The sequence below is a fragment of the Heterodontus francisci genome, unplaced genomic scaffold (genome assembly GCF_036365525.1).
Source record: "Heterodontus francisci isolate sHetFra1 unplaced genomic scaffold, sHetFra1.hap1 HAP1_SCAFFOLD_43, whole genome shotgun sequence".
NCBI lineage: Eukaryota > Metazoa > Chordata > Chondrichthyes > Heterodontiformes > Heterodontidae > Heterodontus > Heterodontus francisci.
The window spans coordinates 16,115,211-16,130,219 of record NW_027141852.1 but is presented as its reverse complement, the minus strand read 5'-3'; the positions used below and the strand labels follow the sequence as shown (position 1 = coordinate 16,130,219).

The 15,009-nt window shown below is 47.0% G+C and overlaps 1 non-coding gene across 1 annotated transcript; it reads left to right on the top strand.

The window, feature by feature from the left end:
• Positions 1-204: 204 nt before the first annotated feature.
• trnap-ugg (transfer RNA proline (anticodon UGG)) lies at positions 205-293 on the top strand. Its single transcript is given in 2 exon segments — positions 205-240; positions 258-293. It is a non-coding gene; the product is annotated as a tRNA-Pro (tRNA).
• The last annotated feature ends 14,716 nt before the right edge of the window (positions 294-15,009 follow it).

Below are 15,009 nucleotides of genomic sequence, written 5' to 3'. Positions count from 1 at the left end.
AAAGATGGCTCAAACAAAAGGTGAAAACCCTGAAATGTTAACTCTGTTTCTCTCTCCACAGATGCTAAGAGGTGCTGAGTATTTCCAGCACTTTCTGTTTTTATTTCAGCTTTGTAGGATATTGTTTTGATCTGAAAAAAATGCATGATCGGCTGTGGGTGCCAGTGAAATTCCACAGGAGCGAATAAAATCTAAGCCAACTGTGGCTCGTTGGTCTAGGGGTATGATTCTCGCTTTGGGTATATAAGTGATTAATATGTGAGAGGTCCTGGGTTCAAATCCCAGATGAGCCCTTCTCTGTTGCCATTTTTAGTTGAAGGTCATCGATTGCTTTCAGCCTTCCAGAAAGCGGAATCGATTTCCAAACTGAGCCTGCTTGAGGACAGGGGAACTGGATTCAAAGAGCTTGTCGACAAAATTGAAATGAACAAAATATACAGATTGTCAAGTGGGAATATAAGGTTGCAACAGTAACTAAAGGCCTGCTCGGGTCAGCAAATGAAACCCGACCCAAGCCTGACAGCACCACATCCGACCTGGTCCGAGTCCTTTCATTTTTTTCCCGTGCCCGAACTGACCACCAGAATGTTCAGTTAAACTTGCTTCCATTTTTCACTTTTTAAGCTTGTGCAGGTAAGGCAACAAAAACTGTAACTGGACTTGAAAGGTTGTTTAAATGTGCATTAAGATTAGAGCTACGTACCGGATGTGATGAGCTGAAGATTGTTACCATAGAAGTTAGTGATTGTGAGGTCACTAGTTAAAGAGAAAGTCATGGAGTTGTGCCCAGACAGGTTGTCCCACACTGTATTGATTAAAATATTGCCCGAAGGCGAGAAAATATCATTATACATTCCCTAGACTCCTGCTTTACAGGTTGAAATACTTTCTGCAAGTTTATCCAGAGAACAGGTGAGATGCAGAGACCAGGAAGGTCTTGAGTGATTAATTATTATAAAATATACATTCTTATATTAAAGAGATTGTGCTCTACCTTCGATGGAATCGCTCACTGCAGACTCGTGCGGAGTGTTTCCCGCCTTGACGTCCTGGCTGTCACTGGATCTTGAGTCCAGGCCTCTGGATTACTGGTCCAGTAATCTTTGAAATTTCTCCCTTGATCGAATATTTTAATCTGGTAAGTCAGATTTTACAAAAAAAAATTAAATGATTTAAGACTGCTTCATGTTCAGCAGTGCCAAATGAACAAAGAAATTCAAATATATTCAAAATTATATATGAACTATTAAATACTAATGCCCAGCTTTGAATAAAAAATGCCTCCAATTGTGTTCTGGTCTGGAATGGAATTCTTCAGTGTTTCTGTTTAGCTTGGATTGACTCATCGATTTTCTTGTTTTTCACTTTGTCGATGCCTTTGAATAATTGTGGATCCTTCTTCAGGGAGTCTTCTTTCACCAGGTAGTTCTGACCTCTGATGATGTTGATCGTAATCAGCTTCAATTTGCTGATAGCTTTGGAAGTGAGCAGATTTCCTTTGCTTGAGTTTACAACATGGAACTTAGTCTGACGTGTGGACCCATGGGAGGATTTGAAAGCTGCCCTTGCATTGGAGCATACAGTTGCATCCATCCAAACAGAGGTACAGTAGAAGTGACATATTCAGTTCAGTCTGTCGATCATGGGACTTTTAATCTCAGGGTTGTGAGTTTGAGCGCCATTTAGTTTTTCCATTTTTTAGGCTTCATTAGCAGAGAGTACAAGGAGTGTTTGAAATGAAATTCAACAACAGTATGAGAAACGCTCTCTTTCATTCGGGACTCTCAACTCTCTGCAGCATCTCGCTGTGAAAGATTGAACTTTATCTCATTTCTTTTTCAGCTGGGGGTCAGTGCAGCTCAGTGGGACTTCTGGCTGTCTCCCACCTCACAATTCATCAGTGCTGAGAAAGCAATGGGAAATATTACGCATGGCTGAGTAAGCAGAGGACACCGATTTAAGGTGAATGGGAAAAGAACCAAAGGCAACATGAGGAAAAACCTTTTTTATGCAGCAAATGGTTAAGATCTGATACTTACTGCCTGAGAGTGTGACGGAGGAAGATTCAACCATAGCTTTCAAAAGGATATATGATAATTATCTGAAGGGAAAAAAAATTCAGGTTTTCATGGAATACATGAGGATGTGGCATGAGCTGAGTTGCTTGTGCAGAGAGGCAGCACAAGCACGATGAGCTGAATCCCTCCTTTTGTGCTGTAAGTATTCTGTGATCTATGATTCTATACAAAGTGAAACCAACACTCACATATGAGAAACTGACAGGTACAGTGTAAACCCCACACTAACAAACCAGCAAATGCCAGCGACAGAGTAAAACCAACAGTCCTAGACAAGAAACTGACAGATACTGTGTGAAACCCAAAAATCACTTATCAGGATTTGGCAGTTAATGTGTAAAAACCTCTCTTCAATATCCATCCTGCAAGGTACAAAGAAAATTAGGTACAAACCCAGGCTCATACTTCGAAGACTGAGAGATGAAGAGCAAAACACAGACTCACCTACAAGAGGCTGATAAGTACAGAGAATAAAACAGAGGGGGTGCAGATTAAAAACACATGCATGTAACGGATACTGATAGGGATAGAATCAAACCCTTTCTCACACATGACATGAAAATTGGTGGTGTCGTAAATAGTGAGGAGGAAAGCCTTAGATTACAGGCCAATATAAATCGTCCGAGGCAGAGAATATAAGAGCAGGGTTATGACGGAGCTGTATAAAATGCTAGTTAGGCCACAGCTGGAGTACTGTGTACTGTTCTGGGCACCACACGATAGGAAGGATGTGATTGCAATGGAGAGGGTACAGAAGAGAGTCACCAGGATGTTGCCTGGGCTGGAGCATTTCAGCTATGAAGAGAGACTGAAAAGGCTAGCGTTGTTTTCCTTAGAGCAGAGAAGGCTGAGGGGAGATAAGATTGAGGTTGACAAAATTCTGAGGGGCATTGATGGGTTAGATAGGAAGAAACATTTTACCTTAGCGGAGGGGTCAATAACCAGGTGGCATAGATTTAAGGTAAGGGGCAGGAGGTTTAGATGGGATTTGAGGAAAAAAATTTTACCCAGAGGGTGGTTGGAATCTGGAACGCACACCCTGAAGAGGTGGTAGAGGCCGGAACCCTCACAACATTTAAGAAGTATTTACATGAGCACTTGAAATGCTATAGCATACAAGGCTACGGGCCAAATACTGGAAAATGGGATTAGAATAGTTAGGTGCTTGATGGCCAGCACAGACTCAATGGGCTGAAGGGCCTGTTGCTGTGCTGTATAACTCTATGACTCTATATCAGAAACTGATAGATCTGGACAAAAGCTGATGTTCACATACAAGTAGTTGAAAGATATGTGGTGAAACTCACATTTTTTTTTTATTTCCAAAATATACTTTGTTTATAAAAATCTGTAAAAATTACATTCCCAAACAGTTTAAAACAGCATCAAGTCAAAAAATACAAACAGTGCAAAGGTGATCAGTTACCTTCTGTACAATCATGAGTTGCCTCACAACCCTTCCATTTCATTGTCATGCCATATACATTTTTACATTTACAGCGCACAAAATTTCTCCGATACAGTTCGAGGGATTTCCCATGGATCCAGCCCCTCAGTTCAGCTTGGTGGGGGGACCTTACACTGTGGTCTTTCCCCATTGAGCCTTTGCTGCGGCTGCCCCAAGCTTTAGTGCGTCCCTCAGCACGTTGTCCTGGACCTTGGAATGTGCCAGTCTGCAACATTCGGTGGTGGACAACTCTTTTCGCTGGAAGGCCAGCAAGTTTCAGGCAGACCAAAGGGCGTCTTTCACCGAATTGATAGTCCTCCAGCAGCAGTTGATGTTTGTTTCGGTGTGCGTCCCTGGGAATAGCCCGTAGAGCACAGACTCCTGTGTTACAGAGCTGCTTGGGATGAACATCGACAAAAACCACTGCATCTCTTTCCACAAAGTTAACTCACATAGCAATAGCAGAAAAAGTCACAAACCAAAAACTGAAACATACAGAGTAAAAACTCACATTCTCACACCAGAAATTCACGGCTACAAAGTGAAGCTGACTCTCTCCTCCCAGGCACTGACAGGTACAAAAGAAAACACGCACTAACATACTAGGAAATGAAATGTAGGAAATAAAACCTGATTATCATGTCAGAGATTGGCATTAATGACAGTTGTGGTACGCAGAATGCTCTGCGCTCCAGAATTTGCCTTGTCTCTGATCAGGAGCAGGCGCGGTAGTGGCTGAGCTCCATCTGCAGCTGGAGCGGAATATTCACCAAGTGCAGGGAGACCGCGCCCGTAGCGGGTGCACGCAGCTGGAGCCGGGCGTCAAGGCCACAATAGGATGGAACAATCCCGTTTGTGTCCCTGCGGGTGGCGGTGAAGCTTTTCCCTGTGAGGCTTCCCGAAACTGCCCGCCAGCAAGGTCAACTGGTCAGAGAGCGTCTGTAAATGGATAGGAATTGGGGGTTGGGCAGGGAGCGTCTCTAAATGAATAAGATTTGGGGACTGGGCAAGGAGCGTCTGTAAATGGATAAGAATTGGGGATTTGGCAGGGAGCGTTTTTTTATCCGTTCGTGGGATGTGGGCGTCGCTGGCTCGATCTCAGCTACAGTAATGTGTCCAGTTCTGGGCACCAGGTTTGAGAAAGGACATCAAAGCTTTTGAGACAGTTCGGAGGAGATTTACGAGAATGATACCAGAGATGAGGGGTTTCAGTTCTCTGGACAGGGTGGTGAAGCTGGGATTGTTGGCCAAAAATGTCAAGGGGAGGTGAGGAGAGATCTTTTTACCCAGTAACTGATTCGGATTTGGAATGAATTGTTAGACAGGGTGGTGGAAACAGATTCAATTATAACTTTCATAAAGGAATTGGACAAATATTTCAAAGTGAATTTCTCCAGGACTATGGGGAAATAGACAAGGGGTTGGACTAATTGCATCATTTTTTCACAGATTCAGCACAGGCACAAAAGACCGATTGGCCTCCTTCTGTGCTGTATGATTCTATGAAATAGTGACAGTCAGGGCAAGTCTGTATAAGAAGGAGAAATGGAGACAGGTCAGGGAGAGCACATCACCAAAACTGGGAGATACTACATTGGACAGGGAGGGTCGGAGGGGGAGAGAGCACGTACATACAGTCAGAATCAGCACCTTCAGGGGAGGAGAGAGAGAGGAACCAGTGAGTGTAGAACTGAACCCAGCCAGAGTCAACCTGCTGAAACACCAGTGAGTTCACACTGGGGAGAGATCATTTACCTGCTCCGTGTGTGGGAAGGGGTTCACTCAGTCATCCAACCTCACTGAACATCAACTTGTTCACACTGATCAGAGACCTTTTCAATGTCCTGACTGTGAGAAGAGCTTGAAAAGCAGTAATGATCTGCTGAAACACCAACACATTCACTCTGGGGAGAGGCCGTTCCCCTGCCATGTGTGTGGGAAGGGATTCACTCAGTCATTCAATCTGCTGCAACATCAGCAAGTTCACATGTAACTGCAGGGGTTGGATTCTGCTGTTGTTGCTGCTATTCATCACTTTCAGAGACAAAGTTGGGTCTTACTTTATAACCAGTGTAGTCCAGAGCAAAAGCGTCTTCTTAATGTTGAGATAAACGGGAGAAGAAACCGGGAAGTGGCGGCGAGGATGGGGGAGGTGCTGCACCATCACTTTAATGGTGCACCCTCCCTCCCCCGGGGTCCTTGCTGCACGCCCGCCAGGCCTGGCGGCTCTGATTGGGGTCGTGAGAGCCCCTGAGACTCGGTGCAGCTGAGGCTGCGCTCACCCCCGCTCAGCTCTGTTGTGATATTTAAAATACGAAAGGCCTGTTGGACTGAGAGCTGATCTGGAATTTAGAAAGCAGCATGACTGGAGGCTCATTGCCGCTCAGCACAATCTCACCCCCGATCCTGGGAATTGTTGATTCTACACCCTGTAGTTCAGTTCTTCACTTAACTAGAGGGGGAGATGTGTGAGCAGAAAAACAGAGCAAATTAAAAAACACAGCTGGACAGATGTGCAACAGGTCAACCACTGTTACAATAACTCCATCACTGACTCCCTCCTGACAGTAACCAGCCCTTTCACAGAGACTGTGGGTGGCTCTGAAAAGAGCCTTTGGTTTATTAGATGACATTTTGGCCGCCTTACTTTTTCTGGGAGCTCTGAGCCCTGGTTTTCTTGGGCAGCAGCAAGGCCTCGATATTAGGCAGCACCCCGCCCTGAGCGATGGTCACGTCTCCCAGCAGCTTGATGAGCACCTCGTTGTTGCGGACGGCCAGCTGCAGGTGTCTGGGGATGATGCGGGTCTTCATGTTGTCCCGGGCCACGTTACCGGCCAGCTCGAGGATTTAAGCGGTCAGATACTCGAGCATTTTGCAGCGCCAACATCATCACATTTCCGCAACAAATCCATCTTCGTGCATGCGTGATAAAGCGTCATTGGGTATCTAGCCACCCCATCCCCCCACCACTTGGCTGGAGGAAGTGGCTGAATGGGAGATTTTGAAGCTGTAGCTCTCCTCCCTCGGCAACTCACTCCAGGCCTCGACGATTCCCCCCCTCAGCCGCTCGCTCCAGACCTCGCTGCTCCCCCACCCCATCACTCCCCTGGCCAGTTGTTCCTCGCTTCGCACCACCCCACTCTCTGGCCACTCGCTCCAGGACGTGCCGCTTCCCTCCTCTCAGCCACTCACTCCTACGTCGCCCTGTCACTCCTTGAGGCCCTCCTGCTTCTACAGGTGGCGCCTGGTGAAGAAATGTGGGAGCGAGTGTCACGGCCAGAGCTAGCAGCTGTGGGCTGGGCTGGGACAGGGTGGGGGGTGGGGGTGCGGAGAGCGAACAGCCAGAGTGCGGAATTTCGCCAGTAGGGAGGAGGGGGAGAAAGCGAGTTGCAGAGGGGGAGAGCGGTCAGTGGGGTGGGAGCTAGTAGCTGCGTTCGGGTGAAGTCAGTCCTGGTCAGTTATATAAACAAATCACAATAACGAATTGGCAGCACATTTTATCCTCTGCCCGATTTTCCTTTCCATCGATCGGGGTGCTAATTCACTATCTTCCAATGGAAATTCAATCACAAAATTCCTTTTGTATTTAATAGGATTACTGAAAAGTTAAATGGATCTGAGGATTACAGTTAGTATTAGCAAACGCACCCGAGTGAATTAGCACCCCAATCGATGGAAAGGAAAATCGGGGAATGTCGAGAATGTGCTGCCAATTCGTTATTGAGATTCGTTGAGTAATTCAATTCTGCCCAACACTGAAATTGGCGGCTTTTTTGAATTCAACCTTTCTGCCAGGACGACAATTTAAGCCAATGATTTGCTGTATTTTCTAATTCGAGGCTCGGCAATTGGTTAAGACATGCGAATGGGAAGAGGGTGACCAATCAGAAGTGGTCTCTGGATAGCGCGGGCTCAAACTGCGGGAATTCCAGGTCCCTGAATGAATGAGCTGAAACTGATCAGTTTCACAAACCCTGTCAGTTTCAGTGCAGGAAACACCGTCTCGGGGGAAATAACATCACAAGTGGGTCTGGTTCCAGTGACCGATTTAACGGCTGCTGCAAAACTCCCGGCTTCCCTCATTGCAGCGAAATCATTTTGAAATTCGATGAAAACAATGAGTGATTCTGGAGGAGTGATGTGGCTTTTCACTGAGGGTATGTGTGGACTGGGGAAATAACTAATTGTCGAGCCTCGGGCACTGTTTACACAGCCCGTTTAGAAAATCAAATCCACTGCACATCCTTGCTACAAATGAAATGTCAAATTTGGGGATTCTAGTTTTGTATCTCGAACACAGCACAGATTTATTCCAGACAGTTCAAACAGCCTATCCCAGCTCCCGTTTCCAGGTCACTGCTCTGTCTGTGAGGCGGTGGGTGGCTCTTCGAAGAGCCTTTGTTGTGTTTGCTGGAAAGGGTCGAGTTGTTCAGCCGCTGAATCTGCAGAGAGTGCGGCCCTGCCGTTTCAGAGCGGACACCATGGCAGTGACCGTCTTGCACTTGGCGTGTTCAGTGTAGGTGACAGCATCCCTGATCACATTCTCCAGGAAAACCTTCAACACCCCGCGAGTCTCCTCATCGATCAAACCCGAGATCCGCTTGATCCCGCCACGGCGAGCCAGGCGGCGGATTGCTGGTTTGGTGATGCCCTGGATATTATCAGGAAGCACTTTCCGGTGCCGCTTTGCTCCGCCTTTGCCCAGTCCTTTCCCTCCTTTACCTCTGCCAGACTTTCTTTTATTAATTTCCAAAATATACTTTATTCATAAAAATCTGTTAAAAAAAATACATTACAAAACAGTTCCAAAAAGCACCAAGTCAAACAATACAAAGAGTGCAAAGGAGATCAGTTTCCTTCAATACAGGAGTGAGTTGCCTCACAACCCTTCCATTTCATTGTCATGCCATGTACATTTTACAGCAAACAAATATTTTCTGGCTACAGTTCGAGTGGTTTCCCATGGATCCAGCTCCTCAGTTCAGCTTGGTGAGGGGACCTGACACTGTGGTCTTTCCACATTGAGCCTTTGCTGCGGCTGCCCCAAGTTTTAGTGCGTCCCTCAGCACGTAGTCCTGGACCTTGGAATGTGCCAGTCTGCAACATTCGGTCATGGACAACTCTTTGCGCTGGAAGACCAGCAAGTTTCGGGCAGACCAAAGAGCGTCTTTCAACGAATTGATAGTCCTCCAGCAGCAGTTGATGTTTATCTCGGTGTGCGTCCCTGGGAACAGCCCATAGAGCACAGACTCCTGTGCTACAGAGCTGCTTGGGATGAACCTCGACAAAAACCACTGCATCTCTTCCACACCTGCTTTTCAAAGACACATTCCAGAAAGAGGTGGGCAACGTCTCTTTTCCACCACAGCCACCTCGAGGGCCGCGTGTGGATGGGGTGAGACTTCGGGTGTGCAGGAAGGATCTGACAGGGAGGGCTCTTCTCACCATCAGCCAGGCTACATCTTGGTGCTTGTTTGAAAGTTCTGGTGATGAGGCATTCTGCCAAATGACTTTGGACTTCTGCTCAGGGGACCATCCGACAGGATCCACCATCTCCTTTTCCCGTAGGGCCTTGAGGATATTCCGTGCAGACCACTGCCTGATGGATTGGTGGTCAAAGTTGTTTTTCCACAGAAACTTTTCCATGAAGGATAGGCAGTACGGCACAGTCCAACTTGATGGAGCATTCCGCGGCAATATGACCAGGCCCATCCTTTGCAACACTGGGGACAGATAGAACCACAGCACGTAGTGACATTTGAAGTTTGCAAACTGGGGATCTACACACAGCTTGATGCATCCGCACACAAAGGTAGCCATAAGGATGAAGGCGACGTTGGGTACATTTTTCCCGCCCTTATCCAGAGGTTTGAACATCGTGTCCCTCCGGACTCGGATCATTTTGGATCCCCAGATGAAGCGGAAAATGGCTCAGGTGATCGCCACAGCGCAGGAATGCGGTATGGGCCAGACCTGCACCACGGACAGCAATGTGAGCGCCTCGCACCTGATGACCAGGTTCTTACCCATAATGGAGAGAGATCGCTGCTCCCACATGCTCAGCTTATGTTGTACCCTGGCTACTCGCTGCTTCCAGGTTTTGGTGCACGTCTCAGCCCTTCCAAACCATATCCCCAGCACCTTCAGGTAATCTGACCTAACGGTGAAGGGGACAAAGGATCGGTCAGCCGAGTTCCCAAAGAACATGGCCTTGCTCTTGCCGTGTTTAACATTGGCTCCCAAGGCCAGTTCGAGCTGGTCGCAGATGCTCATCACTCTGCGCACAGACAGTGGATCCGAGCATCAAACGGCGACGTCATCCATGTAGAGGGAGGTTTTAATCTGAGTGCCTCCGCTGCCTGGGATTGTCACCCCTCTGATGCTCGCATTCTTCCTAATAGACTCAGCAAAGGGTTCAATACTGCAAACAAACAAGACAGGGGAGAGAGGACAGCCCTGTCTGACTCCAGATTGGATCGGGAAACTTTCTGATTCCCACCCATTGATTGAGACTGCACTACTGATGTTTGTGTAGAGTAGTTTGATCCAATTGCAGATTCCCTCCCCAAACCCCATTTTGGAATGCACATCCATCATGTAAGTGTGCGATATCCTGTCAAAAGCCTTCTCCTGGTCCAGGCTGATGAGGCAGGTGTCCACCCTCCTGTCCCGTACATCGGTGATCATATCCCTGAGTAGCGCAAAGATATCAGAGATTGTCCTGTCTGGTATAGTATAGGTCTGATCAGGGTGAATCACCAACTCCAGAGCAGACTTGAATCGACTGGCTATGTCTTTTGACAGAATCTTGTAGTCAGCATTAAGCAGAAATTGGGCCACCAATTTCTGATTTCTGTCCTCTCCCCCTTCTGCTTGTCGATGAGGGTGATGATGCCTTTCCTCATGGATTCTAACATGCTGCCAGCCTGGAGCATGCTCTTGTTTACTGGCAGACATGTTGATTCTTTCCTCAAATCAGTGCACAATAAAAGAGACTGATTCTGTCAGGCTCCTTTTTATACAGGCCACCTGGACCTGGCTGAGAAAGGCAGAGTTAGAGCAGGGAGGGGAGGAGACAAGAGTGAAGATTAAACAGAGAGCTAGATGGAGGAGACACCCAGAGTGACAGACAGAGAGAGAACGGCCCCTCATCTTTCAGCTCCACCTCCAGTTTCCTCCGGGCTGCCAATTTCAAACCCTTTATTAACAGTAGAACCAAAACCCAGCTCTCCACACAAACCCTTCCAGACTCGGCCTTCATAGTCAAGGCTTTCCAGAAAGCCGGAGCTTTTAAATATGGTCCCGATGCAATTAACACTCAGTAATATTCCCACCTAAACACAGTCCATTCTATACTAAGAAACCTCCTCAGTAACATCACCATTTCCTCACACATCCGCTTCCTGCAGTTTACAAACACCTTACTGCAGCTGTTTGGGGAATCTCCTGTGTTGAGATTGGAGTTGGAAAGCGGCCTTTACCCGGCAGTGTTATCGTCTCACATTGAATCTGCTAGACATCCTGTTCTCTTTATTGTGAGAGAGAAAGCACGGATTTAGGAAATGTTCATTTGAAATGATCTCTATTGAGAACGAGCCCGGCCGTGGGACAGGTATTCCAGTGCAAAGAGCTGTCCATGACCGAGTGTTGCAGACTGGCACATTGCAACGTCCAAGACTATGTGCTGTGGGACGGCATTAAAGCTTAGGGCAGCCACCATGGAGACTCAATGGGGAAAGGCTGCAGTCTAAGGCCCTAGTAGTCCATAGTACAGTGAGGGGCTGGAACCTGTGTAAAACCCCTCGGGCTGTTTGCACCAGAGAATGTTTGATGTGTAATGTAAATACTGTAAATATAACCTGTGCAGGCAGGGATAGTGAGATACAACATGTACATTATTGAAGGAAACTGATCTGTATTGTACCTTATGTAATATTAAATTTGAACTGCTTTGCAATGTAATTGCACAAATTATATGAATAAAATACATATTGTGCAAAAGAAAGCAGCTTTCCTGTCAACACACACCTTGTCTCAGGGCACAACTTTCCTGTGATCTTGTCATACCCAACTTCGCTCTATATCTTCTGACACACACACTTTGCAGTCTGTCATTTCCAAAAACAAGCATTCTAAAATCAAAAGACCTTTTGTTTATTTCTCCTTTCTTTTCATTTCTCTTCTATTCTTCTCAATCACTCCCTTCAACAGTCCTATTCAGATCAAGGTGGAATGTGAATAGTGTCACAACTCACCTGACACTATTATTACCCTTCTTTTCTCTTGTCTCATTCAATGGGAAAGTTTTATTCACCAGTCTGTTGCTGTTTTACACTCTTGCCATACCATCTGGTATTGCATCCATCTGAATTCTGTGCTTTCATGGCCTTACATATCTTTTCCTCTTCTGGATGATTTGTTTGCTTCAGTTCCATTCAACCAGGCTGGACCACAGGGAAGCTTAGAACCTTTGCCTTGGACGGGTCCACGTTGATCCATTACATTCAGAATCACCTCCTTGAAATAACTCCATAGTACAACTACAGTAACCACACAGAATCTGCTTCAAACACTCCACATTTTATCTGTTCTGACTGTCAACACCTCCAGCTCTTATGTTTAAGTGGAACCCATCAGGTGTGTATAGGCTCCTTCTATTCTGAAAGCTGTAGCACTGGTTCAGGGAATTCAGCCCTGTTTCTCTACTCGAAAGGATCAGCCATGCTTGATCTGCCTCGTATTTTGCTTTTCTTGCAACGTTACAAGACCTCCAATCCTCTGGCACCACACCTGTATCCAGTGAGGGATTGGAAAATGATGGTCAGACCTTCCACTATTTCTTCCCTGGCTTCATTCAACAGCCTGGGGTACATTTCATCTGGTCCTGGTGATTTATCCACATTCAAGGATGCTCATCCCATTAAGACTTCCTCTCTCCTTAAGTTATCACGTCCAATACTTCACACTCCTCCTCCTTCATAACAATATCTGCATCACCCTCTCATTTGAGAAGACAGTAATGTATTCATTAAGGATATTGGCAACATCTTCCACCCCGATACAAAGGTTACATTTTTGAGCTTGTATGTGCCCTGCTGTTTGCTTCGTTGCCTCTTACTCTCATGTTTTGTTGCAACATCTTTGGGTCCATTGTTATTTTGTTCGTCCATGTTCTTTCCTGCTTTTTCTTTGCTTTTTGCCGCTGCTCCCAAACGCCTCCAGTTCAGTCAAAACACAAGGTGTCAAAAGTGGGATTCGAACCCACGCCTCCGATGGGGACTGCGACCTGAACGCCGTGCCGCAGACCGCTCGGCCATCCTGACAGCCTACAAGATATTATTAATGCAAAGGAAATTATTCATTCTTTGTGGAAAGTATTTGTGAGATTGTGGAAATGTCTGGAAGAGGAAAGACCAGCGGGAAAGCTCGGGCCAAGGCCAAGTCTCGCTCCTCCCGGGCTGGACTGCAGTTCCCGGTGGGCCATGTTCACAGGCACCTGAGAAAGGGCAACTATGCAAGCGTGTGGGTGCCGGAGCCCCGGTCTGTCTGGCTGCTGTACTCGAGTATCTGACCGCTGAAATCCTCGAGCTAGCCGGTAACGCGGCCCGGGACAACAAGAAGAGCCGCATCATCCCCAGACACCTGCAGCTGGCCGTCCGCAACGACAAGGAGCTCAACAAGTTGCTGGGACGAGTGATCATCGCACAGGGCGGGGTGCTGCCTAATATCCAGGCAGTGCTGCTGCCCAAGAAAACCAGCGTTCAGAGCTCCCAGAAAAAGTAAAGCGGCCAAAATGTCATCTAATAACCCAAAGGCTCTTTTCAGAGCCGCCCACAGTCTCTGTGAAAGGGCTGGTTACTGTCAGGAGGGAGTCAGAGATGGAGTTATTGGAACAGTGGATTGACCTGTTTCACATCTGTCCAGGTGTGTTTTCAGTGGGGAAGAGACGGCCGCCCACCTCCTCCTGGAATGTGCCTTTGCAAAGCAGGTGTAAAAAGAGATGCAGTGGGTTTTGTCAAGGTTCATCCCAAGCAGCTCTGTAACCCAGGAGTCTGTGCTCTACGGGCTGTTCCCAGGGACACACACCGAGACAAACATCAACTGCTGCTGGAGGACTATCAATTCGGTGAAAGACGCCCTTTGGTCTGCCCGAAACTTGCTGGTCTTCCAGCGCAAAGAGTTGTCCACCACCGAATGTTGCAGACTGGCACATTCCAAGGTCCAGGACTACGTGCTGAGGGACGCACTAAAGCTTGGGGCAGCCGCAGCAAAGGCTCAATGGGGAAAGACCACAGTGTAAGGTTCCCCCACCAAGCTGGACTGAGGGGCTGGATCCATGGGAAATCCCTCGAACTGTATCGTTAATATTCTCAATTGCTGTAAATGTAAAACTGTAATTGACATGACAATTGTGAAACGGAAGGGCTGGGAAGAAACTCATGACAGTATTGAAGGAAACTGATCTCCCTTGCAATGTTTGCATTTTTTGGTGCTGTTTGGAAACTGTTTGGCAATGTAATTTTTACAGATTTTTATGAATAAAGTATATTTTGGAAATAAAAAAAAAGTTTTCAGTTCCCTCTCTGGATTTCGCTCTGTTTCTCTGCTCACACATCTCCCCCTCCAGTTAAGTGAAGAAGTGAACTACAGGGTGTCAGAATCAACAATTTAATAAATCCCGCTGCCTTCGATTTGATAAATCCCGAGATTATCCCGGTACATTAACGGGAACTGGTTCGGAGCTGATGAATTAATTTAATAATGGAAGTGTCCGGGTTAATTCTCTGTTTTTCATTTGGACAGTTTGAATTGTGTTTTTTTTTTCTCTCTGGTGATCTGAGCGCCGCTTCTCAATGAGAATCTGCTCCCGGAACAGAGTAAATGCAGGAAGGAAGAGGCCATTCTCGGGCTGTGTGTTTCTCTCCTAACCTGATCTGCTTCGACCGCACTGTTCCCAGAGGACGGAATCAGTGAGAGTTGTGCACACACAGGAGCTGAGTCCATTGCAGCGCTTTAATATGTGCCTTCCCCCCGGCCCTCCCTATTCTCCGGACACAGAGCTGTCTGTTTCCCCCGGCGGCGGGAGAGAGTCGGGGATTCTCTCCCCGCAGTGTCAGGGTCTGCAGCCCCGGGGAACTGGCGGTTTCAGTCAGAGTGACCGAGCTGCCTTACATATCCTGTGTACTGATCTCCAATGGATTCAAATATTAGTGAACTCATTGGGTAATGTCTGTAAATAACCCTCATGTGAACGGACCCGGCTCCATTAATGCCTTCCAAATAAAACTGGGATCCATTTCTTTTCCCCAAATGCCAGCTAACGGATCCCAGGAGCGGGGTTGAGATTGTGCTGAGCAGCAATGAGTCTCCGGTAATGCTGCTTTCTAAATTCCAGATTAGCTCTCAGTCCGACAGGCCTTTCGGGAAAGTGATGTGACAAAACAGAAACCATGTGACCGCCCCTCCAATCTAATGGGTTTGATG